Below are 22,083 nucleotides of genomic sequence, written 5' to 3'. Positions count from 1 at the left end.
AAAATAGGGTCAACCTGAACATAATGTTTTCTAACTTACGCTTAAACTTAATGCACTGTGAACATTTAAATTACATTTTTTTCCCATCATCATGACCACAGGCCCCCCTCTTATACAGATGGACCACAACTTATTTAACCAGTTCCCACAGGTGAACAATTAGTTGGTTTCCAATCATCAACTAGTCCAGCAATTAATTGGACTAAAATAAACAATGCTGCAATCAGCATCCTTTATACATAGCCAGCATAGTTTTTTAAAAATAATTATTTCTTCAACAAAAATTTCTGAAGTTAGATTTGCTGTTCAAAGGATATAAAAGTTTAGTAAGCATTGGCTATTTAGAAAGACACCCAGAAAATGGTACTAACTCAAGCTGCCCATCTTGGATGGGTTAGAAAAGGACACCCCATGTCAGAGTGTCTCTTTCCTGGTCTTTCCTTAGCTTAGACATCTAACACTGGATTGGTCTTCTTTCTGGATGAACATGCTTTGGAAATATCACTTGGATTCTTAGAATGGTTCTAAAGAATGGTCCAGGGCTCCTCATGACTCATCAGCAAGGTCCTGTATCCCTAGGACATCAGTTGTATCAGAGGCAAATTCATGTTTAAAGAACCGCCCACTGGAAGCAGTTACACTGGTTTTAGGCCAAATCAGAAGAGAAATTGTAAAGAAGGAAGAAGGAATATTAATGCTTAGTGACCACCTATACAGTGCTGACATTGTTTTCTCTTGACAATCTTATAAGATAGTGAAGTTTCACCTTCATTTTGTAGTTGAACTAGATTCAAATCCATCTCTACCTGATGCCAAAGACCATGGTCTTTACTCCCCTCTATAACTCAGTTTTGTAGTTTAACTACTCAGAGCAGAGTTCCAAAAGCCATGAAGAGTCTGCCTCTCACTTAGCTCTATTTATGTTCTGTCAATTTTTTCTTTCCCTTTAAATATCAGTTTGGTACACATTTGGCTTTCCAAGTGTTAGAAAGCAACATTTCTCTTGTTTTACTTGTAGGTCATGTTTTCACTAGAATCCTTGATGTATTATTCTTTTTTCTCTTTGCCTAAAAATGTAATATAAATTCATGAACGCTTTGAATAGTGTTATATATGGGATGTCATTTAACCTGCCTTGCAAAGTCTGTTTATCAAAGCAAGAACTACTTGTTGGAGGATGTTAACGTCCTGAGTCAAAGGAAAAATAAACTGTGGGCTTTAGAGTGATCTTTCTACATATGTATTGACTGAATGCTTAAGGAGAATTCTGACATCTCTAGCCGCAGATGGTTTAGGAACCAAACAGTGAACTAGACAAGCTTGTATCCATAAACTGAAGACTCTAGCAGAGATGAGAACAATATAGCATAGGGGTTATCAGCACAGATTGACAGCTTTGGAACTGATCTTACCTCTAAGTCTCATTTTCCTTTTCCGTATAATGGGGATAGTAAGGTTTACTTGGAGAATCATCCTAATGGTTAAATGAGTTCATGTGCTTTCAAGTGCTTAGTAGGGTGAGATCAAACCTGAGTTTGATCTCAGTGGATGATCATGGAGGAAAAGATATTTTTAGAAACAGAAAAAAATCATACACTAAGTGAATCTGTACTGGAAAAGCATTAAAGGGATGTAAAAACTGCCTCTCCTAATGTAGACATCAAGGATATAGCATCCCTTTTTCTTTATTATAGAAAAAAAGTACTGTGAAGAGCCCAGAGTTACTTCATAAACTTAATTTATTTAATTACAGGAGAAATTCTTAACTTCTTTTGGAACCTTGTTCCCTCCTCCCCTCACCCAATTTGAGAATCTGATGAAGCTTTGAATTCTCCATAGAAACGTGCACATTCACATCATATGCTGCAACTTCGGGGGCACCAATCTATTCCAGGTTAAAATTGCCCCCAAACATAGAGGTTGTAGACACATTTTCATTTATCTGAACAGGGTCAGAAGGGAGAGGGCTGTAGCTGGGAATACCCAACGCCAAAGCCAGAGATTCTAATCATTGCTGTATGCTGGATACATTCTGTGCCCTTGAGCACTCATAATGTAGAAAGGAAGACAAATAGGGAAATGAATGAGCGTGGTGCAATGTGGCAAGAGTGACAATATGCACATATACTGAAAGGAATGACTTCATGATGCAGATTGAGGAGGGAGGGCTGGAAACAATATGATTTCACAAGTGCAGCAGTGGTCCCAGGGTCTTTCAGAATCTTCGGAGATTCTGTGAACCATGTGGCATATATATTTCATCAAAATCAAAGTCCCAGATCACAGGTAACTCAAAGAATCACCCATGTCCTCTCCCACTAAGTCCATCCTCCTTCTCTATATGAGAGAGATGGAACAGGGGATATGGATGAATGGAAACTTATCAGGAGACATATCTTCATCTTTGCTTGATAAGTTTTACCTCACCTATATTATTCTATAATGTCTGGAATACCCACACCTTGAAATTCCTGAATTCTTGATTCGAAATATCTGGAGGAGGGAACAGACACACCGCTTCACCTGGCACACACAGCCTTGTTTATGGAGGCCTCTAGCTGTGTCCCAGGCCTGGAGGCCTGCTTGCTCAGCAAAGGGCTCTAACATGGACAAACAAGAAAAGGAAGGTACTAAGGAAATGCCCTGGCCATTCAGTGATGCTCAAGTGAGCATGGGAGCAAAATTAGAGCAGTTCTCTACTTTCAAGTGCATTGCTAACTCCATTTGCATTAGCCCATCACTACTAAGTATTTTCCTTTAGACACACCTAAATTCAAATCATAGCCCTACCACCTGCCAGCCTCAGACAAGCGACCTAACCTCTCTGAATACTGAGTTAACATGTACTGAATGCCACCTGTATCTGTGGTCCTGTCCTAAGTGTTTTACATATGTGGACTCGGCCCACCCTCAAAACAACTCTATGAAGAAGGAATTATTATTATTACCATTGAATATTGCTCAGGATCACACAGCAAGTGGGCAGAGCTGGAAATGGAGCCCAAGCTATTCAGCCCCAAGGCTGGAACCCTCATTCCCAAGGCCATGGTGCCTCCAAGGGCCACAGGTCAACTTCAGCATTTGTGATAAAGGGACGATGCTGTCCATTCTTCAGAGTAGTGGTTGGGTTAAACAAGACTGTTTTTGTCAATCATTGAATACTAGGGTCCCTGACCATAAAGGGAATCCTTCTGGGAGAATCCATAGGCATGGGAGAAATCAGGTTGGCCACAGAAAGTCACACACCGCTGACCATAGCAAGCCAACCCACTGTCTATATCAACAATGCTTTTTATCTGTTCTCTTTTTTTCATCTCGCCACCTTCTGTTTTCTTCTGCACTGCTCCCAAGTGACTGTTCAAATAGATGAAACTGATAGCATTTCATTTCCTTGTGGTCTTCATTCCTGGCTCCCGTGATCCTTCTTAGTGAACAAATGACTTGGCTTTTCTGAAACTGTCTGGCTTGATATGTTTCGTTTCAACTGCAATATGTTCTTTCAAAGGTGAATGATCAGAAACCATTGTCGGAAAGTCGAGAATGCACTCAGAGTCCGAGAGCCAATACAGTTTTGTTTGTTGCTTTAATTACTGTGTAGATGTGCTTAGGTTGTTTGGATTGCTGTTCTTGTTGAAGAGAATTGGAGGCACATAGCTAACTCTTCAATAAACGTTTTTGAGCCCTAGTTTTGTGTATAATGCAGGTCTAGCACTAAGCAAAGAGAAAGGGACTTCCAGAGACCTCAGACCTGGACCTAGTCTTTCGAGTGGGGCAGGGGGTAGGGGGTACATAACAGGCTGGAGAGATAAATAAGACAAAGAGAGCTACTGTCCATTAGAAGGGTAAAGGAATAGGCTGTGGTGGTTTACAGAGGAGAGAGATTGCGTCCATCTGGAATGATCACGGAAGGCTTTCTGAAGGTGGTGGCAACTGAATAGAACTTTGAAGGACATAGAGAATCTGGACTAGGATATGGTAAACCAGAAAGGGTGAAGGACATTCCAGCTATACAGAATGTATCTGGAGAGTAGCATATGATAAAGAGACTTTATGCAGGAGGTTAATTTTTATAAAGAAAAAAAACCTCATTTGCTGAGGTAGTAAAGAGGGAATGAATCAAATTGACATCTCTGACTTCATTTCTTACCATTCTCCTCCTGTCCGCAATTCCTCCAATACAATACTGCCTCAGGGCCTTTGCACTTGCCGTTCCCTCTGATCTGAACACTTTTCACAGATCTTTGCGGTCACTGACTATGACAAAATCCATGTTTGTTTCAAAGCACTTTACATACTGTCTTGTTTAATATTCTATGCCTGGCACAGGGAATCGCACATCTAGTGTGTTCCTATTCCCTGCCCACCCATGTATCTATATCACTTCAAAATACTAGTTTTTATGCAAGCCTAGGAAATTGAAATTCTTGATTTCTCCTTCTGTGAAAATGGAGGTGAAAATGCTTACTTCCCTTTAAGCAGTGGTTCTCAGCCTGAAGCACATAAGAATCACCCGTGGACCTTTTGAAACCACAGATGCCCAGGTCTTACACCAGACCAGTTAAGCCCGAACCTCTGCAGCTGAGACCCAGGCATTATCAGTATCTTGACAAAACTCTCCACATGGTTTTGGTGGACAGCCCTCACTGAGAACCTCTGCTTTAGAAGGAGAAGTCAAGGGCAGTGGCCTTTGCTGATGATATTTCTCTTCCCTGCTCACTCTGGCAGGGTGGGGTGAGTAGCAGTATCCAAAGCAAAGAGACGCAATCCGGAAGGCAGAAGCAATACACGTTTCCTTCATTCCACAAAGGATGAAGGTGTGTCTGCTGTGTGCCAGGCACTGTCCAAAAGGGATGAAGAGTGTAGGGAACCAGAGAGAAGGCAATGAACCCTTTGGGTCCCCTGAAATGCCCCCATCTCTTGGAGACAAGACTGCTGACTGCAGGGTTTGGTCATGAACCAAGAACGATGTTCCAATTAGGAGGCCGAAGGAGATTTCCCTCAGATCTTCACTGAACGAAAGGCGTTATTTCCCAGAGCGCAGTAGCATGTTCTAGAATCTCCATCCCTTTATGAATCAGTCATTGCCTTAGTCCATGAGGCTTGACATGCTGTTGTTCTTGCTTCTGTCTCTGACCTCATTTCCTGGTGCTCCTCCCCTCCCTCAGTACACTCCAGCCACACTCCCCTCCTCCAGAACTTGAGATAAAATCCACCTCCATAGAGGCCTTGAGATACCATCAAGAGCGATTCCCTTCTCTGGACCATGATGTCTGCTCTTACCTGCACTCTTTAAGCCTCTGCTTCCTTATAGTTGCCTGATTTGCTCTTCCCGGTCTCTGCTCAAATATCACCTCCTCAGAGAGGCCCTTCCTGACCTCTTTATCTAAATAGTACCCTACTTCCTCTCCATCTCTTTGCCCTGCTTCATTTGCTTTATAGCTTTTATTGTGGTGTATTTACTGTTTGGCGGTTCATCTTCCATTTTCCCTGATAGAGTGTAAACCCAAAGAGCTGGGACTTGTTCATTGCCGTATCCCAGTTCCTAGCACAGTGCCCAGTACAGAGTGAATGCTCAATAAATATTTGTCAAATGAGTGAATTCAATAAGGTTTTATTCTCATTGTATTCATATGTATATTTATCTTCTATTAAAGGCAAGTGATACTAGACTTTTAATTCGAGGTAAATGGTCTACTTTTTAAATGAGTTAGTGTCAGGAGAAGAGGAATCAATTTAAAGAAAGATATTAAGTAAGTGGAAGCATAAGAGATCCACAGATGTGATATGACTCATGAGAGTGATGAGAATGACTGGCGTTTGGGAAACACTGGTCTAGAAGCAGATCGGGAAAAAAAGAAAGAAGCACAAGCCGAGAAGTAAGGGGAATATCATCTAGTCATCCAAATCAGGATGCTGAATGATAAACTTGGCCTACCTGCAACTGCAGTCTCTTGCAGTGTTGAGGTACAATTCATCTGGCATTTACTGAACATCAGCTATGAGCTCAGTGTGACGGGGGGGTAAGTGAGATATAGAATCCAATCCCATTTTCAAAGGTGAACCTCGGAGATAACCGTGGGCACTATGACAGTAGAAATCAAAATGTGATCAATGCTATACGAAAGGGCCAAAGAGACCACAGAAGGGTAGCATTTGTTTCTCTGGAGGTAATCAGGAAACCCTTCTCTGAAGAGGAGAAATTTGCATGGGGCCTTGAAGAATGGGTAAGATCTCAATAGGCAGAAATGGGGGCCAAGGCATTCTGGACAGAGGGAACACCAGGCAGAATAGCAGCAAATAATATAGGGAAATGAGCTCACAGGGCACAGTGAAAAAAATATCTATGGGGGGCTGCTTGGAGAGGCCTGACCAGGCGGGGCCTGGGTCAGCGGTGCTGGCCGGGGTTTGCTGTTGAGGCCGGGTCTCCGCCCCTGGACCCGGGAAGATGGTGCCAGGTGGTTGCCCGGTGAGTTACTTACTTCTCTGCGACCAGGCGGCTTTGCTGATGGGGAATCTCCTTCTGCTGCATTGTGTCTCTCGGAGCCACTGGCACAACACTACCGCCGAGCCCGAGCCCACCTCCGCTGGCGCCACCCACCGGCTCTGCGAGCTGGGACTAGGGCGACCCCACTCTCCAGTCATCCTTTGCTCTTACCGACCCGATGAATTTATAGAGTGTGAAGACCCAGTGGACCATGTTGGAAATGCAGCGGCATCCCAGGAACTTGGTTATGGCTGTCTCAAGTTCGGTGGTCAGGCCTACAGTGATGTGGAACACACCTCCGTCCAATGCCGCGCCCTGGACGGAATTGAATGTGCCAGTCCTAGGACCTTCCTACGAGAGAATAAACCTTGTATAAAGTGTACTGGACAGTACTTCATAAGCACTTTGCTCGACTCCTTCTTCCTGGGATGTTCTGGAGTAGGTCGTTTCTGTCTGAGACACGCTGGCACAGCAGTAGGGAAGCTCTTGACACTTGGAGGACTTGGGATTTGGTGGTTTGTTGACCTTATTTTGCTTATTCCTGTAGGGCTGACGCCAAGTGACGGCAGCAATTAGTGCACTGTTTACTAAAAAGAGCTGCTGCCGTGACCCAGAGAGGCAAGTCTCCTGAATTCATCTCTACAGGCTCAGAACTCTTCCTTGTTATCAGTCCTGACCATTGCCTTCCTCTTTGGAGGGAATGGCTTTGGCGAGGGAGGTTTCTTTGGACTGTGGATTTTCAACCCAAACTTTACCTTGCAGACTAGAAATGACAAGCAAACAGTATTGTGGGTATCAAGTTTGTACCTTTCCTCATGTACAAAAAATATAAAGGATAGTGATTAACTTATAAGCTGCAGAAGGGTTTCCATACTCTTTATTTCTGTGCGCTGCTGTATAATCAATCCTTTGGAGCAAGTGGACCCAACAGGATAAGTAAAGTGAATATTTTTAGCCTTGTGTCTTTTGTGACCCTGAGTCCTCATGCGGTGGAGATGGGAAGCTGAACCAATGAAAATCTTCAGCAGAAGTAGAAACGGCGATGGATTTTAATACACACTGAAATTCTGACTTTCTGAATTTAAATTGCAGAATAAATGTTGCCAACCTGGAATGCTCATTTGGGTGTTTTCAGTAGGTAGAGTGAAACTCAAAATTATATTTGTTGTGCTTAAAGCTAAGCATTTGAACTGAGCCTGTTAATAAACCCTATTGTTTCATCATTATTATGCCTGAGAGGGAATATATCCAGTACAGTAATTTCCTCTTTCCAATTATGTTTTGGATAGCTAAACATGTCTGAGTTCAGCTATCCTCTTGGCAGACTTGTCCTATCAAAAAAGTAGTATTTACCAGTTTAGAGAGCCCATGCTGTAGACTGGTAAAAAAAAAAAAAAAAAAAAAAAGATTTCATACAAGTAACTATAAATCTGTTCTTCATGATTAGGTAAGAAAATATGAGGGACCTCGTGCCCTTGGAAAGAAAAGCAGACTCTTCCTTAAAGGATATTACTACTTAGTGCTGGGTAGAGTTAGGATGTGATTCGGGGGGCAAAGAGAAACTGAACACATTCTGTCAAAATAAGCATGGTACCAGAATCTCTCAGCGTGGGCTACAGCAGTCAGTCATAGGGAAAGAGACAGCCAAGGTTTTGAGTTCCCAAATCACTGGGAATAAAAGAAAATGTTCTGAATTATAAGTGGTTTTTAAAACTTAGTTCCTATCCCTTGCAATCTGAGTTGAAAAGAACTGTTAAATATAAGGTAAAAATGGGGTTTGGAAGGTAAATCAAACTAAGAGCCTGCTATTTGGGCAACTTATAAATTCTAGAAACAATTAAGGTAGAACTGCTCAAAGTTTAGTCTCATAATAATTGACATAAAGACCAAGAATCCCAGTTAAAATAACTCTGAATATGCTCTGTCATTATGAAGCAGTTTTCCTAAGAGTTTCAGCTTCATTATCCCTGATTAATATGACCACTGTTCTTATGGTATTAAATGGTGGCAATTATGTAAAAGTTAAAACAGATTATTCTATTTTGTCCTGAAAGTTCTGTACCACATTGACCTTAACCTTCTTTATAACAGTAATAATTGATAGATTCTTACTTATAATCTCTACACTCTAAGGCAGTATATTTTAAATTGTTGTGGGTCATGAAGAAACTGGACCTTCTCCCCAGAAAAATGCATAGAAACATAAAATTTTGCATAGAACTTAAGAGGGTTCAAGGATGCCCGTTTTTAAAAAGAAAAAGAAAAAAAACTTACTTCTAAGAAAAATCTGGAAAACAAACTAAAATTGAAATCTTACCCCAAATAAGATACTACTTTAAAACCACAAATCCTGCTTCATCTCACAAGTTAAAAAAAAAAAAAAATCTCCTTCAGGATATTCATAAACCCCATCAAAAGCTATTTTCTTTTAAAAATAAAAAATAAACTGTGGCAGCTTTCAGACTCAAAATCATTCATTGTTAATGTTTCCAGGAGGAAGAGCTTGGGTAAAGAGGTAAAAGTCTGTAAGTTATTAAAGTTTCTCTTTTATGGAAGAAGCCCTTCTCACAGAAGAGGTGATGGGGATCAAAGTTGTTTCCACTGCTAGGTGACAGCCTGAGAATCTTTACATTCCTCTGTGATGGTCCGCATTTGTCAGTTCCAGTGCAGCTTCTAGGTGATGCCCATCCTCTGTATTCACAAACCCTGGCCAAATGTGATACAACCTGAAAAACTATTTGAATAAAGGAATATTTTTTTAAACGTGAAAAAAAAATATCTATGGACTTCAGTGGAAAACCCATGTAGCACTTGCAATCTGCCTGCTTTCGTGTCTCTTTGTATAACAGATGGCAGATGCATCATCCAAAAGGCATTTCAGGTGATTGTGTCCATGTCCTCACAGAGAGGAGCTTCAGGAAGACATCCCTACTTCCAAATAACCAACCTCAAATCCACTCTTTATTTCTGAAAAGAAAATACCTGGGAAACCCCATCCTGTCATTTCCGTTGTAATTGCACAGGCAGTGACCAACCACTGCCCTAGACTTGCATTAAAGGGATGCCTGTCCTTGATAAAAACTCCAGAGAATGGGGGCATTACTTGCCAGAACCCTGAGAAGCTCTGTGGACCAGGAGCTGCTCTTCATCAGTGCCAGGAATCCAGATAAATCTACCCTTGGAACTATCCGGAGTCCACCCCAAGCAAAAAGGCTCTTAACGAAGTCCTTCATCTCAAGAGGAAAAGAATCCTTGAAAAGAGATTTCCTCTGGTAGCCAAATGCATAAGCCTTCCTGCTCCCTCTCCCCAGCAACACCCTGATGGGTAATTAATGTCTTTTGCATGGCTTTATCCTGCTACTTTGCAATACCACGCCCCCCATGTGTCAAGCCTATGACCTTGGTGATCATTTTTAAAAGTTAGTATGATTTAATGTGGCACTTTATCTTCCCATTGTGCTTCAGAATTAGCATCCTACTTAATTTTATCAAAGGTCTTTGTCTTGAGTTACAGCATGGAACAGAAGATTCTAGGGAGGACGTTATATTAAATAATGCGTAGAGAAATGAACCGTTCTTCCTAGTGGTTCAGGAGCTCATGCTGGTTCTAGCTCTTCCCACATGCTAATACCTCATTTTGAGAAAACTTCCACTTCGAAGAATACTACAGGAGAGAAATCTCTCTTTCTCTCTCTGTCTCTGTCTCTCTCTCTGTGTGTGTGTGTGTCTGTTTCTCTCTCAATTAAAAAGCAACCCATGAATTGAACCTCTCTCTTAATCTCCCTTTGTCATTAACATCTCATTTTAAACCAAAGTGCCCTTCACAGAATGTGAATGGCTGTTACACAACCTTAATTTGGAGTCGAATAAACTTTACGGAAAACTGAGTTAAACCAAGCTAAGTAGGTATATTTACCGAGGTCATAGAATGAAGCCTTTAATAGGTGGCTCTACACTATTAATATGCAAGAAGGCTGTGTAATTTGCAGCATTTCCCAAAATGAGTGTTTCCATGGAACCCTTTTTTGATGGAGTATCTGGAGAGACACGGGTTCATCAGCTAAGTGTTAAGCTAGCAAAAAGAGGCCTATGTCAGCAACAGATGCTCAGATTTCCCCCTGAACTTCCAACCCCCTGCACAGCTACGAGTGTTGCCTGAAAAACCACTAGGTAGGCCAAGTCATGGGAGTTGTGTTGAACTGGGAAGAGAGGTGGGAATATTCCCTGCAGTTTCCAATCTAGCTTCCCTCCAATCTTCTCATCTGTGTAATGGGGTAATAAATACGTACCTTGAAGAATTGCCAATAGTCTTGTTGAGATGTCTAATTTGGAATAATGTCAGTAAAAACACTCAGCTAAGTAGCAGACGCAAAGGATACATTCAATAAATAGTCGCTGGTATGTCAAGGTCCTCTAGGGGCTGCTTCTCAAATTTTACTATCTGTGCAATCTCACAGGAGCCTGTTACAATGCAGATCCTGATTTGGGTCTGGGATGGGGACTGAGTTTCTCTGAACTTATTCTCCTAGTTTGAGGACTGTACTTTGAGAAGCAAGCATCTCAGAGATACAAAAGGAAGTGAACAGTCTCAACTTTTAAAGAGTTACAATATATGGAGAGAACCTAGACATGCAGTCAGCTGGCTAAATGGCAAGCAGAGTGCTGGTACAAACAGTCCGCTTTGGGGAGCAGTGTTACTCTTGCTCACTCAGGATTGATGGGGGAGTTTTCCCTTTGAGCTGACTTTGAATGTTGAGTAGACTTTGCGCAGACCCGGCGTCCCGGGTTCTGGCTGTGCCAGGAAAGCAGCACACTCCCAGAAGTGGGAAAGCATATGGGAAACTTAGGAGATGCTCAGGGAGCGTAGAGCAAAAGACATGGTTTGGAGGAGGAGGTAGGTATAAAGTGGACCACTGACCTGGATGTCTGAGTCTCAGGTATCAATAAAATACAATCTAGGAGAGTTTTAAGCAAATGTATGAGTTTCCCAGGGCTGCCGTAACAAAGTACCACAAACTGCATGGCTTAAAACAACAGAAATTAATTATCTCATAGTTCTGAAGTCTAGAAGTCTGAGACCAAAGTGTCAACAGGGCCAGGCTCCCCCTGAAACCTGCAGGGGAACCATTCCTGGCCTCTTCCTGGCTCCTGGAGGTTTGCTGGCAATCCTTGGCATTCCCTGGCTTAGTCGTCACATGGCGTTCTCCCTGTGTCTCTGTCTTCACGTGGCCATCTTCTTGTGAGGGTACGAATCATATTGGATCAGGGGCCCATCCTACTCCAGCATGGCATCATTTTAATTAATTACATCTGCAGTGACCCTATTTCCAAATAAGGTCACAGTCTGAGGTACTGGGAATTAAGAATTCAGCATATCTTTTATGGAGGACTCAATTCAACGCATAACAGCAAATATGTATGCACCCATTGGGCCCCAGAAATCTCCTCTGCCCTATAGGATAAACTTCAGAAGTGACTTTTTCCCCACTGGGAAAAAATGAAGGACCATAGCGCTGAAGACCTCTGCCTTCTCTATCTACACCCCTTCCCAAGTATGAAAGATCGTTAGGACATGCCAGTGGTCACTGAACTGAGCTGGAAATTCAGGGCACTGAGGCTGGGGAAATCAGGGTAGCATTAGAATTCCCACTGAAGCCTTCTTTCCTCTTTTCTGCCGACTTCTATAGGAATGTTATGTTGTTTCCAAGGAGCTTCTGGGAATGTGAGCCCCAGAAGCACCATCCCTAACGTGTTCACACAGCAGAGTTCAATAAAATAATGACGTACAAAGTCTTTCTTCCTGAACTCTGTAAGAAGCAATGGCCTTCCATTTTTTCCCTTTGCTCTTGTCCGATAGAAGACTAATGTAAACACTGTCCACAATGTGAATTTTGTAGGTAGATGAAAGGGGACACTGGGCTACTTATTTTATCAAATTTAATTGTCCTCTTGGAAAAATGGGAACTTTTTAAAAAAAGAAGTGGCTTTCTCTCTTTCAATTATATACTCTCTGGCTAGATAGATGAATTCGTTGTCACCTAGGTACACAACATTTTGTGTTCCAAATAACACTGCCTCCTAATGTCTTCAAGGTTAGCAGCATGAAAGGAGCATTTCACGCAAAACCCCTGCCAGTATGACCGTGAACAGTAATAAGTTTTTCAGGCCCGTTCTGTCAGACCAATTGTCCATCCCAGATTTATTCAGAGCATCCTTTCTCTGTTAAAATGAAGAAGAACGTTGGCCATATTATGTGGGCAGAAGAAAGGAAGATGTGGAAATAAAAGGGTGTGAAAGGAATATCTGTTTTCAAGGCAGCTGAGAACGAGTTGCAGGCTTGGTGTAGCCGCTGTCCCCATTTGAAGAAAATAAGCCCACGTGGCTACTTGGAGGTGGTAGTTAATTTTAAACCATATTTAAAGACTGCTGAGAAACACATTGGCCCCAATTCAGACCACGGTCAGTTGTCTCTTGGTCCCACTGACTAGAATGATGCAAACACCAGGCCCCAGACATACTAGGCACAGACCAGCAAGGTTTGACATCCTTATGTTCTCAGTCCTGTCCTAAGCAATTTAGTACATTGGCCAAGAAGGCATAAACCTTGGAAACTGTAATATGGCATGCTAAGAGAAAATAAACGATCTTCTGCAGGCCAGGCTTAATTTTGCAAACTCCATTTCCTGGAGATGATTGGCCACTGGACACTTACAGGAGGATTAGTCGGCTGGAAGTTTCACCTCCTCCCCTGAAATCTTCCCCAGTCCTTCCAGCCTGAATTAATCTTCCCTCCTTTGTGCTCTTTTAGCACTTGATCTGTACCTCAGTTGTAGCTCTTATCACAGTCTCTGTTGGCATTACCACTATTTCTGTGTGTCTTATCTCCCCTACTAGACTCTAGGCTCTCTCAGGGACAAGACTCAGTCCTAGTCATTTTTGTATTTCTAGCATCTAGGACAGGGCAAGTATGCCCTCATTAGATATTTATTGAAAAACTGAAGGATGGAGGGGAAAGAAGGATTTTGTGGTTTTCTCCATCATTATCAAATGTCACTTTCTCTATCACACATGGTTTCAATCAAATACTTTGGAGGAGAGTTCTGGAACTCTTAAGAGTTTCTGAAACTTAGAAGGAAAAGGAGACTTTCAAGGGAGTTTACGGATGGGTTTTTTGGGAGATTAAATGAGTTAACAAACGAATGCATACCGAAAACTTGCTAAAAGTAGCCCTACTTCTTTTGGATGGTCTGGGAATGGGCAGGGATGGAGGCAGACTTTGTATCCCTCAGAGTTTGGGAGGTTGCAAGTAACAGAAATTGCCTTTGAGTAAAAGTGAAGTAATTTCTTGGAAGGATTTAGGGATGTTCACATAATGAAAGGGAATGCTGAGGAACTGGGCTGCAAAAAATACAGGAAACAAAGCAGCTCAAGACATATATATGGTTGAAACCATATATGGCTAAGGAATGGCTTCATTTCGTAGTCAAATCTGTGCATTGCTATAGGAATGATTCAACTCAGCCCCTCATCCCATTCTTACACAATACCACTCAAGGTCCAAAATCCAAAAACATAATCTAGTTGTCTAAGCTGGGCCACACACCCACCCCTCTTGGCTCAGGAATGTTCCTTTTGTAGAACAGATGCCATCCCCCAAGAGATGTGATTCTCCAAAAGAAATCAAGGTGCTATTAATAAGAGAAAGGAGAATGAGTGCTTGGTAACCAAAGCACAGCTAATGTCCACTACCGTTTACCTTGGAAAATATACAAGTCAGAAAACTATTTAAAGGAATGAAACTCCCTTATAGCTAATGGGAAAGATGAGACACTAGGAAACTTTTATTTATTAAGTAGATTAGACTTGAAATTCAAGTACGGTACATTTGGACAAGTGCTTTCAAATAGTTTATTCATCATTCGTGTTGCCCACATATTTCAGGAGTTTTTTACCTGTTAAATTGCTTAGAAAACCATCTTTTTTATAGAAAGATAAAAGGACCAATCTTGGAAGAAGTCATCAAATAAAGACTAAATCAGAGATAAGAGTTGGTGGAAACATTAAGGTAACTAAATGTCTGTCAACACTTTTCTACTTTCTCATGTGGGTATGGGACCAAGTTACAGCTAGGCGGAAAGATAAACAAACTGAGCTTATTTAGTGAAACAGAACTCTAGGAATTGCATTATTGTCCATTTCCAGTTCTTTAATTAACACATGAAAATTACATTTTTTCAACAGATACTCATTGTGCACCTCCTACTAATACTCTAATAGTAAAAGCTAATAGTCTAAGCCTTTTAAGTGCTTCTGTGTATCAGACACTCTACTAAGATCTTTATATGCATTTCTCATTTAATATTTATAAGAACTCAATGAGAGGAGGTACTCAGTATTAGGAAAATAGGAGTCAGAGAAATTATGTAACTTGCCCAAGGTTGCACAGCTAAGTGGCAGAAAGTAAAATAATAAAGTAAAATACAGAAAATACTGATATGGAAAATGAATACACTACACATATATTAATACATACCATTACAAACATGGTTATTAACTTTAGAAATTATTTTCTGAAGCATTTAGATGAAATATACTTGCAAAGAGCGGGTTCTCAATAAATGCATATTAAAGGCAGGAATTTATAATGTGATTCAAAAATGTGACTTCCAGGAAATGTTTGTGGGTAGGGAAAAAGATCCATCAGCATAAAAGAGCTTTTCATAGAGAACATGATGACCTGTAATTCTTTCTACTTACTCTGAAAATGGTTTTCAGTTGTTATATTATGACTAAATTGAGATTAAAAAAACTAATTGATTAATTTTTCCACCCTTGGGTCTGTTTGCCTCTTGAATAGTTTATTAAAGGTAGAGGTGTAATGTAGTTCTCTGACATTTTTTTTTTTAATCAGGGTAATCAAGAAAATGTGGTATTGGCCTAAGAATAGACATACAGACAAATGGCATAGAATTGAGTCCAGAAATAAACCTTTACTTTTACAGTCAATTGATTTTTCAACGAGGGTTCCAGGCTTGTTAATGGAGAAAGAATAGTCTTTTCAACAAATGGTATAGGGACGACTGAATACTGACATGGAAGACAATGAAGTTGGACCCCCTACGTCACACCATATCCCAAAATTTAACTCAAAATGGATCATAGATGATATAAAAGCTTAAAAATCTATAAAACTCTTAGAAGAAAACATAGGAGTAAATCTATATGATCTCGAGTTACGCAGTGATTTTTTTAGGTACGGCACCTAAAGCATAAGCAACAAAAGAAATAACAGATAAATTGGATGACATCAAATTAAAAAAAAAACAACCAACTTTGTGCTTCAAAAGACACTATCAAGAAAGTGAAAAGACAACCCACAGAATGGGAGAGAAATCTTGCAGATCATAAACTGCAAAAGGAACTTGAATCCAGAATATATAAAGAACTCTAACAATTTGGCAATAAAAAGGCAATTCAGTTTTTAAATGGGCAAGGATTTGAATAAACATTTATCCAAAGAAGACATACAGATATCCAATAAGCACATGAAAGTATGCTCAACATCACTAGTCATTAGGGAAATGCAAATCAAACCCCACTACAATGTCTAAAATCAAAAAGACAGATAATAACAAGTATTAACGACGATGAGGAAAAATAGGATGTTCCTACATTGCTAGCGGGATTGTAAATGGTACAGCCACCTTGGAAAATGGTTTGACAGTGTCTCAGTATTAGGAAAATAGGAGTCAGAGAAATTATGTAACTTGCCCAAGGTTGTTAAATCATATGATTTTACATAAACATACTCATGTGTTTAACTTATTCACATGTTAAACATATGAGTATGTTTATGTAAAATCATGTGATCCAACAATTCCACTCCTCAGTGTATACCTAAGAGAAGTGAAAACATACATCCAAACAAAAATCTGTACAAGAATGTTCCTAGCAGCATTATTTTTAACAGTCCAAAAGTGGAAACAACCCAAATGTCCATCAGCTAACGAATGGATAAGCAAGAGGTGGTATATCCATACAACGGAATATTACTCAGCAATATAAAAGGAATGTTCAACAACATGGAACCTTGAAAACATTATGCTAAGTGGGACTTCCCTGGCGGTCCAGTGATCAAGACTCCGTGCTTCCACTGCAGGGGGCACAGGTTCGATCCCTGGTCGGGAAACTAAGATCCTGCATGCTGCGTGGCACGGCCAAAAAAAAAAAAAATTATGCTAAGTAAAAAACCCAGTCACAAAATGCTACATATTGTTTGATGCTGTTTATATGAAATATCTAGAATATGCAAATTTATGGAAACAAAGTATATTAGTAGTTTCCAGGGGATAAGGAATGGGAGAATGGAGAATGACTACTAATGGATAGGAGACTTCTTTGGGGGTGATGAAAATGTTCCGAAATCAGACAGTGGTGTAGGTTGCTCTGTGACTGTACTAAACTCTATAAATATACAAAAAAACACTGAATTGCACACTTTAAAAGGATGAATTTTGTGGTATTATGTTATGGTTAATTATATTTCAATAAAGCTGTTGCTTAACCCTAAAAACCATGGTCAGTCATTATCTCTCTGTGATGGTAAGTTCGTGGAGTGACTTGTAGTTCCCCAGACTTGCTATTTTCATACATTTCTATACCTATCCACTCACCTTACCATTCGTCTACAAACTTCTTCTCCCTTCCCTGTCCCCGCTCTAACCCCTTTCCTGCCATGTAAATTTTCTATTTCTCTTTCATGAGTTGGCTTAGATGTCCTCTCTACTAGGAAATCTCCCTGAATCCCTAGTTCAACCTTGAGCTGCATTTATCTGAAGGTTCCAGTGAACGTTATACACGTCTTCTTTCCAGCAAAGATCATATTCCATGGTAATTATCTGTTTATGTGTCTGTGTCCCCACTAGTGTATAAGCTCCTTGAGGCATTGTCTTCGTGTTTTGAGGTATGGCACGACGTCTGGCACGTAATGGGTACTTAGAAATGTTTACTGAATGAATCAATGAACGAATGCTTAAAGATAGAAAATTTAATGTTTCCGCATTGAAGGATTCTATGATATCAGGATATTGTCTGATCTCAGAAAGTGTCTTGGACTTAAACTTTAAATACTTTTGTGTGATGAATTCAGATTACCTGTGGAAATCAATGCTACAATAAATAAATATTTGCCTTCTAAATGTGAGAAGCTAACTCAGTTCTCACATGTCCCAGGATAAGCTGAGCTCCCTAGGATGAACAAGTAATTTTTTCTACTGCATGGAATACTCTTGTACAATTAACCAGCTATGTTGCAGGATCCTAAAACATTTCATTGGAGAATTTAGCCTTGGTTGTCAATAGGCCCAAGATAATTTAGGCTTTGAATCTTGAGTCTCTTGTGGTGGGAAATAGAGCCTCCGGTGAATAAATTTTATCCAGATTACTGTCCTTCCAAAACAATATCTCGATGCCCTGCTACTTAAGCATATTGTGGGTTGAAACATCTGAACAAAGTTATCACATAGACAAATGGATTAAGAATATACAATGAATTTTGATCAATAAGACTTTTGGACTCAAATCCCAATATATAAGCAGCTGGTGGCATCTGAGAGATGAGAAGTCACCATCCATGAACAAAATAGACCCTCAAGAAATTGCCTTCATGGAGTTTACATTATAGAAGTGGAAGAAATGTAAGGGGAGATAATTTCAAGCAGAGAGAATAATTAAGGTAAAGGTGATAAGATGTTTGGTAAACTGAAGGAGAACAGGGTGACTGGGACATAATGAACATTGGAAAGCAGTGTGATCATTAATATTACTCCCTGTGGCAGACAGACTTATTGGTCACAATTCTTTATCAGCTTCCCCAAACTAGTTTTTGCAACGCCACCTTTTGTCACCATGGTCACATAGGACAGATTATATTTCCCTACCCATTGATGTTGAGTTTGGCAGGTGACTTGCTTTGGCCAATGGAAGGTGGACAGAATGGTATGTCATTTTCCAGATGAGACCTTAACAGGCATGGCGTGTTGCTGCTTACCTTCCTGTGCCTCTGCCATCAGCAAGAAAAGGCCTCCAGGTGGATGTGCCCCCCTTCATCCTGAGCACCAGAAATAACATGAATACACCAAGCAGAGCTGCTCCAGCCAACCTAGGCACACAGGGGCAGGAGGTTGTTATAAGCCTCTGAGTTAGGGCATGATTTATTATGCAAACTTATCATGGCAATAGTTTACCCATACAGTCTTCAATACTAATCTTACACACTATTAGTATACCTTTCTTTCTATTTTTTACTTTTTTAAACATTATTTATTGTTTATATAATCTACAGTTCCCAAAACATTTCTGAAAATGGCAGGTCATTTGTAAGCCATAAATAAAACAAACATGAGCCTAACTATTTTACTGGAAAGAATAAACCTCACCTGACCAGACTCCTAATTTATTCTAGCCATTGTTTAGTAGAAGGAAACAAAGGCCTTTTCTCTTTTCCCCATTTCTGTTCCCACCTCTACACCAGGACATCTTCTTCTTCAGTTCCATAGTTTGAAGGTTTTCCATTACTTAAAAAAATATACGACTCTGTAGCTTGTCATGTATATTTTGGCATCTTTGTGTGTTAGTACTAGTCACTCAATAGACGGGTGATTCCTCAACAAAGTAAAATCCACCAAACGAAGTGTGAAGTTACTTTTCTAAATATATGCTGTTTATGGCTCATTTTCACAATTTACAGTTCCTAGGTGAAATTTTCCAAAAAGGGGTCAAGCTTTCATAACTTTGTATTCCAAACTTGCACCTAACAGGAATACAAAGAGAAAATTAAGCCCATCAGCTGTGATGAGAACTATCATAGGACTTCCTTGTCTTCAATCTAAATATTAAAAATTTTCTCAAAATATATCAGTCACTCAGCAAGGAGTTCTTGGGTGTAGGTCCACAAGACATGTCAAGCCATACAGAGGCAAGGGGTTCGGGATGGGCAAAACGGGTGAAGGCAGTCGAAAGGTGCAAACTTCCAACTATAAGATGAATAAGTCCTGGGGCTATAATGTACAGCATGGTGACTGTAGTTAACAATACTGTATTCTGTATTTGAAAGTTGCTAAGATCATAAAAGCTTTCATCACAAGAAAAAAAATTGTGACTATATGTGGTCATGGATGTTAACTAAACTTATTATGGTAATAATTTCACAATATATACATAAATCAAATCATTATGTTGTATACCTAAAAATAATACAAGGTTATATGTCAATTATACCTCAATTAAAAGAAAAAGGGTGAGATCCCTGCCTTATGTAAATGTACCCTGAGAAATGACTCTAACAGTTGAAACTGCTGGGAGCTGTCTTAATTCGGGTTCCCCACAAGGCAGACCTTGTGACAAAGACTTGGGAACAGGGAGCTCTTGTGTGAGGTGATCCCAAGAGGCACAAGCAAAAAAGTGAAGAAAGTGAGACAGAGAAGGGAGAAAAGCCAAAAGAATTTGCATTAGTGAGCAGGTTACCACCATGGGCAACTGGGACCCAATCCTGCTGGCCTCCTCTGAGAAACTGTGTGGAACACACCCAAGACTCCTAAGACCAGGGGCCAGGGAGGCTGGGACTTTTATCCCCAAGTGTTTACAGGCTGCATTCAAGAGAGTTAACCCCGCACACACTTCCAACTGCCCTTCCCTGCAGCAGAACAGGCTTCCTCGGGCCAAGGAAGGCCCTCAGACAGAGAAGAGAGCGTAAGATGGGAGGTTTATCAACATCTCCAGCAGCTGCCTGAACTCAGGTAGGCCAAGGAAATACGGTACAGGGCATCACCTGTGTCTGCGACATGGCACACAGCTCTTCATTCCATCAGATATAATGATAGTATTTAGTGAGCACTTACTCTGTACCAGGCACAGTGCTAATAAGCTTTTTATGTATATCATATCATTTAATCCTTGCAGCAACCCTAAGAAGTAGATACTGGGATTAGCATCCTCTGCAGACAAAGAAGTTGAGAAATTTGCTAAGGTGACAAAGCAAGTAAATGGTGGAGGTTTGAACGTGGGTAGTCAGACTCTAGGGGTCTAAACAACACTTTACTCATGAAGGGCTAAGTGCAGAAAACAGAAGCACGTGTAACTCAAAGATGGGGAAAGTAGTGAGGCATGTAATCCTCAGAAAAGGCTTCTTTGTGGAAATGTACTTGAGTAGTACTTTAAGTGGGAAAGTGCAGAAAAAGAAACGAGCCTGTGCATGGTAAGGACGGGGGAAGAGGAAGACGGAAGGGAGCTGTAACATAAGGAGCATGAATTCAGCAAAATATCCTCATTGGAGAGTACACAGAGCTGGTCCTTGTTATGGAGTAAGGCACATATAATATTGCATGTAATTCTATGTTTATTATCATCTGAATCTTCATCTCATAATCTGAGATAAAGGTGTATGCCCTCTAGGTGAGGCAGGCACAGTCAGCTGGATAGAGGATGTCTAGGTAGTGTCATCTACAGTTCCGATACAAGAGCCCTTTATTCAGTATTTGCCAAGGACAGGGAGCTAATACATACTCTACACACTCGTTGGCTGATAACAATAAAAACGATTGCTTAGTGTGATGACGTGCACATGATAGGTCCTCAGTATCAGGCCATGCATGCCCATATAACTTGAATATCAAAAACAGGCATAAGAAAAATGAAAAATTTGGGGAAAGTAAAAAAATCATCATTTAGAGCAGCCATTCTCAAACATTAAGTCCCAAGACCCCTCTACATTCTTAAAAATGATTGAAGACCACAAAGAACTTTTCACTTGTGTGGACTATGTCTATGAATATTTAGAAGATTACCGTATTAGAAATCAAAGCTAAGAAATGTATAAAATATAAAAATATGCAAATACACGTTTTATTAGCCATCAGAACAATGGCTACATCCCACAACAGTTTTCCTTCTGGAAAACTCCACCATATACCTGCAAGAGAATGAGATTGAAAATGACAAATAGTATCTTTGTATTATTATTTAATAATAATACTATTATAATATATTATAATATTATTATACTATTATACTACTATAATAATACTATTATAATATCTTATCTATCTTATAATATATTATTATATATTATTATAATATAATAATACTATTTCACAATAGTATTATTGTGAAAATAGTTTTGATTTCATGACCCCCCTGGAAGGGTTTCAGATATCCTCAGGGGTCTTTGAACCACAGTTTGAAGAGTTCTGATCTAGAATTTTCAGAAACGTTAAGTATTTCCAGGGAGCTAAGTAAAAATATTGAATATGAAATTAACTGCAAGACTTATTTGCAGCATATATTCACATGGTTTAGACCTTGATTTCTAACTATCAGGGGAAGAAGGTGGATTTAGCTTCTGCTCTCTTCCATTTAAGCATTCTATGACTCAAGAAGAAAAAAACACAGGAGAAGCATTTTTGGTTTTGTTTTGTTTGAAATCTTTCCAATGACTAAATACTGTTTTCCTTTTGAAGACTTTTTGGACCCTTCAATGAATAGCTTGGTATCACTGGCCTCATTGAAAAATTCAAAGTCTTTCTGGTAGAATCCTTGCTAGA

General features: G+C 40.1%; 1 protein-coding gene and 1 pseudogene across 2 annotated transcripts in view; both read left to right on the top strand.

The window, feature by feature from the left end:
- Positions 1–22,083, top strand: part of SYNPR (synaptoporin) — a 296,686-nt gene that overhangs the window by 216,968 nt on the left and 57,635 nt on the right. The gene's annotated exons all lie outside the window — the stretch shown is intronic.
- Positions 6,446–7,060, top strand: LOC137773988 (TM2 domain-containing protein 2 pseudogene; annotated as a pseudogene).

The sequence above is a fragment of the Eschrichtius robustus genome, chromosome 12 (assembly GCF_028021215.1).
Source record: "Eschrichtius robustus isolate mEscRob2 chromosome 12, mEscRob2.pri, whole genome shotgun sequence".
NCBI lineage: Eukaryota > Metazoa > Chordata > Mammalia > Artiodactyla > Eschrichtiidae > Eschrichtius > Eschrichtius robustus.
This window is presented reverse-complemented; position numbering and strand designations above follow the sequence as displayed.